The sequence below is a fragment of the Mycetomoellerius zeteki genome, unplaced genomic scaffold, assembly GCF_001594055.1.
Source record: "Mycetomoellerius zeteki isolate Tzet28-1 unplaced genomic scaffold, Tzet1.0 scaffold79, whole genome shotgun sequence".
In the NCBI taxonomy this organism is placed as follows: domain Eukaryota; kingdom Metazoa; phylum Arthropoda; class Insecta; order Hymenoptera; family Formicidae; genus Mycetomoellerius; species Mycetomoellerius zeteki.
The window spans coordinates 439,540-444,940 of NW_017257819.1; positions in this window are offsets into that span (position 1 = coordinate 439,540).

A 5,401-nucleotide genomic window follows, 5' to 3' on the forward strand; every position below is an offset into this window, starting at 1 on the left:
TCGGAGTAAACACGCCCAGTCGAGTGCGGCGTGTTTCATGACTTTCCACAATTCCTTCGGTTATGACGTCATCTGGGTATCGAATCATACTTATAACCCCTAATTTCCCTAGAGCGGAAATGTGAATAATGAAAATTTTTTGTATGTGTATATATGTATGTATAGCATGTATATGTATATGCACGTATATATATACTTGTTATACATATGTATATACAAGGTGTATCTAAAATAACGTATACTATATATACAGCGCTATTCCTAATAAAAAACTGAGTCGAAAAGTCCTCTACCACTTTGCAATTTTCGCAATAGTTAACAAGATATTAATTATTAAAAATCGCTGTGAATATTGGTTTTCAATAATTTTTTACTCTCTTTTTTAATACTATCAACTTTACGGAAAAACTACAACAGACAAAAATCATTTGTTTTCTTCTCATAAAATTCTAAGAATTTTTCAAGAATTTTTTATCAACCTTTTAGTATTGTATTTTCTTATTTTTACCAACATGAGAAAATACGGTATTAAAAAATTGTAAGTACAGTTGTAACATTGTAAGTACAGTTTAAAAGATGAACTACCAACCACTACCAACCACCATGCTTGAAACTGTATACTATGTGCACTTCGGCCATTTTGACGCTTCAGTTCTGAAATCAATTGTATTTTATAGATCTAGTGACTTTACTATCTAACATATTGCAACGCCATCTCTTAGAAGATCGAACACTTACTACTAGACACAATTATTGCTTTCTTTACCATTCCGAGTCTTCGCTCAGCGTTCGTAAACACGTCATTTGATCGATAAGTCCTGATCTGCAATAGGTGTTTTAAGAATTAATCCGTAAGAAACTGACCAATTATAATCTAATCCGAGAGGAATAATCGACCGTGATTCGCCAATTTCTTATGGTTTAAGGCTTAAAACCCTATTGTAGATCCGGGAGAAGGCTTAAAATACCTATTGTAGATCCAGTGTTAAGGAAACATCTACGTCAGGTGACAGCTTTACGAGTTGAAAAAAATGTAAGTTTTTAACTTTTTTCCCGATTTTAGTATAAAGTCTATTGCAGCACTCCCAAATTTTGCGTCTATTTTAATCCTGTAAAAGAATTTTTGATTCCGTTCAGTAAATTCGCAGATTTATATTGAGCTGCAAAATATCGACAATTTGGCCACTCCAGCATCCCTTTAATAATATTCGATTTTTATTTAAAATTGTGATGTAATGTTATCATCTGAGTTTGATTATCAATAGAGATGATAACCGCATAGAAAAAAAATTGTAATTTTCGGTAATATATAAGATATAATAGCATTAAAAGTATGCGTACTTACACAGCATTTACATAATAAAAAATCGTAAATTTAATAATAAATTATCGAAATATTTATGTAAATATAATCATAAATTTTTATTAATTGTCGGTAATGTCATCATTCTTTAATTATCCCCGGGCCCTCGGGGCCTCATTGATAATCACGAAAATTTGCCCAGGGCCGACGGTCTTTAATATTATCTAGAGAGCTTCAAAGGGAGAGAGTGACAAATTGCATCACGTGAATGTCCACGTCCAATCAGAACGGGGGTCACGTGATCAGTTTTCTCCAATCTTTTCCATGCCTATGGAGCTTTGATATCCACGTCCAATCAGAGAGACTGGGTCACGTGATGCAATTTGCCACTCTCTTCCAGTGAGGCTCTCTAATAGTATCTCATCGGTATATATGCATATATTTGTTATATAACAGCTATAATTTATGCACCCAAGAAAGAAGATATTAAGGCCATTACACGTAAAAAAATTTTAGTTGTAATCGTAAAACCGTAAGCAAATCAGCCAATCACAGTCGAGCGTTTTGAAACGCGAGATCGTAATTTTGATTGTGATTGGTTGATTTGCTTGCGACCTTATGATTACGACTAAAATTTTTGTATGTGTGATGGCCTTTACTATCAACGAGAAAATTAAGGAAAAATAGCATCTCATAATGAACGCGGAAATGTTTACCGCGCGGTAAGATTCGACGCGGTAACCAATGAATATGTTAGGAGCTATAAGCTTATTGGCTACCGCATCGCGTCTTGCCGCGTAGCAAGCATTTTCGCATCCAATGTGCAGGACACTGCAGGAGCAGAGGAGATAGCATAAATTCGCTAACCTAACTCATGGTCCAGTACCCACGATTGTTGTGATTGTGGCGCTTTTCCGCCAAAATGGTACAAAATCACTACACTACAGTCCAATCCTAAACACTTCAATCATTGGTACTTCGTCTACGCTTCCTAAACGTTTCGTCAAGAGTACACGGAGCATTCTAATACGCTTCGTGTACACTTCTAGGATATAAGACTAAAAAACTTTTTTTTAAAACGGAGTGTTATTGAGTTATACAGCGATCAACGTATGTAAACGAAATGTCGTTGAGCAGTTCGCGGCATCGCCACCAGAGGGACACAGCGAGTTAAATTTCTCGAATTTAAAGAACTACATGGACCGGTATTCATAGTCCGTTCTTATTTCAAGATTGTCTTAAGTAATGTCTTAAGATGCTAATACGGCCCTCTGATTGGTTCGTGACATCTCAAGACTGAACTTAAGACGGTCTTGAATATAAGAACTGACTATGAATACCGGCCTAAAATCGTAATTTTTGTATAACAAATACTTTTTTTCTCTTTCACAGATTCGCAAATCCTTTTCCAGGATTAAAGTATACACATTAATACGTGTTTGTGAGGTGAAATTTATGCCGAGAACGACAAAAAATTTTGAAATTGAAATCTTAAGAAAAATTTTTTATTGTCTCGGTATAAACTCCACCTCACAAACACGTATCCTTAATCCTGGAAAAGGATTTTCGAATCTGTAAAAAAGAAAAAAGTATTTGTTATACAAAAATTACGATTTAGTCGGTAATACAGACGGCTTTAGAATCCCTTTAAGACTGTACTTAAGACGGTCTTGAGTATAATAATCGATGAATATGTTCTGTGTATGAATATCGCCCATAGACCATGTACTAAACTACAATACAACTGGAACCTGCACTGGCCGCCAGAATGCATGCCGAGAGAGTCAGCAATTCGCGGTTATACCTCTCTTTGTCGTATAGTCAAGTTAAAAAGTTTTAAAGTACCGGTAAATAGGGGGATAGATATGTGTGAGTGATTTAAAACGAAAGCGTCGTATGAATAAAATAAATTACATAGAATAAAATATATCAAATGAAGACAATAATTGTAATGTATTGATATAAGCGAGTCATGTCAGCTATATAACTACTAAAAAGAAAGTGACTTAACTTTTGAGTATGAATGTATAGTTATTACGTTATGCGCATGCGCAGATAGTTAAAAAGAGAAAGGTATACCCGTCAAACATCATGCTATCTCGTCCACGTTTTCCACACTCTTTAAATTAATGCATTAGCACGACAGAGCACGTTCCAGTTGTATTATATTATAGTTCAGTGACATAGACTAGAATAAAAGACATAGAATTGATTAAAAGCTATTGTAGACGCATGTTGGAGCATATTGGAGCATGCGACGCGAATAAACCTATTATTACAATGAAATAATCTAAACTTTATGAAAATTAATAAAAATAAATTGTAAATATATTGAAAAATAAAGAAAAAGTGTAGAAAAATTAGGAAACATATTAAATTATCTTAAAAATATATATTTATATAGAGAAACATTATATAATTGTAAATATATATGAAAATGTTATGTGAAAGTTGATATAAAAAAAAATATATATATATGTATATGTCCAAAAAATAAATTTAAAATACACTAAATAAAAAAAATTTTTCTTGTTCGGTTTTCTTTGTTACTTTTGTTCACTTTTTCAATTTATCACTTTTTCACATGAATTAGACCAGTAGTCGAAGTTTTTCATACAACATTTCACTAAATGGACAATGCACGTAATACTTCCCTCCAATTTTCTACTCTGAACCATGTATGCTTTAAATTAAAGACAAACGTTTAAATGAAACATTGAAACTCATTTAATTTAATTAGAGAAAAGAGCAATAAAGGACAAAATGAAACGAGGCAACTTATTTTATGCATCCGCACTTCATTTTGGCCAATATAAAATCAGAAAAATTGCGCTACTGTATATAATGTGGCTTGCGCTGATTCTGTTCTATTTTTTCCAATGGAAAACACTGGCCGGTATTCATAGTCAGATCTTATATTCAAGATCATATTAAGTATAGTCTTAAGAAGTCACGAACCAATCAGAGAGCCGCATTAGTGTCTTAAGACATTACTTAAGACGGTCTTGATCTTGAAATAAGAACCGATTATGAATACCGGTCTTAGATCGCGCTCGCTTCATGACGTTTATAATAGCATGCAGAGAATATAGATTAGACACGACGCAGACGCGAATATAGGCTTATCGTAGTGTGTGTACCAACCTCTGCCCCCTTTATACTATAACGTGCCGTAAAGCCCTATGTCCACGGTGCTAGAACTCTGTCCGAGTTTTTGGATCTAAGAATATGTAGCCAATCAACATGCAGGTTTTACGGAAAAACGGCAAGTTGATTGGCTATATTTCTCAATCTGAGAATTCGGATCGAGTTCTAGCACCATGTACACAGGGCTTAAGCGAGCGTGAAATCGCATCAATGGTCGCGTTCAGCAGACTCAACTGTTGTGGAGCGGATCCGTGAGCGCTCGCTTCTATTGGATGATCTAGAAGAATACACCAATAGCAGCGAGTGCTCACGGATCTGCTCCACAACAGTTGAGTTTGCTGAACGCGACCATTGGGTGCTTTCCATTTAGGGCCGACTCATCTCGTTTTAAAAAAGAAAAGACAGAGACAGAAAGAGTTTTAAGCCTTCCCTGGTAGCAAGCTGACGTCAAAATAACGTCTTTTGACATCAAAATGACGGCCTTTGACGTCAAAATGACGTGTGTTGCTACCTGGGTTGCTTAAAATTAAAGTAACGTTGGTGCAATCGGGCCTTAGTGACACAAGTATAGTCGACACAAGCATCATTTCATATTTCTTTATATTTAGTAAGTATTAGGTGTTGAACTTAATTCTTGCCGCTCGCTACTAGAGAGTGCTGGCTCCAACGCTGGCGAGTTTCGACGATGAAGTCATATGTCTTTTGTAGTTTAGACATCGCTGAAAGTGATTCAATCCTCACAGGTTAGATTTCTCAACGCCAAAGAGATTTTCCAATCGATTGAAAATGATCATTCGTAGCCAACAATCGACGCAAAGTCATTTTGTTGCATGATAACGCTCGACCGCATGTCGCAAAAAGCGTGAAGCAGACACTTCTAGAGCTTGAACGGGAAGTTTTCCCGCATCCAACGTACTCTCCAGACTTGGCACCGTCGGATTACCATCTCTT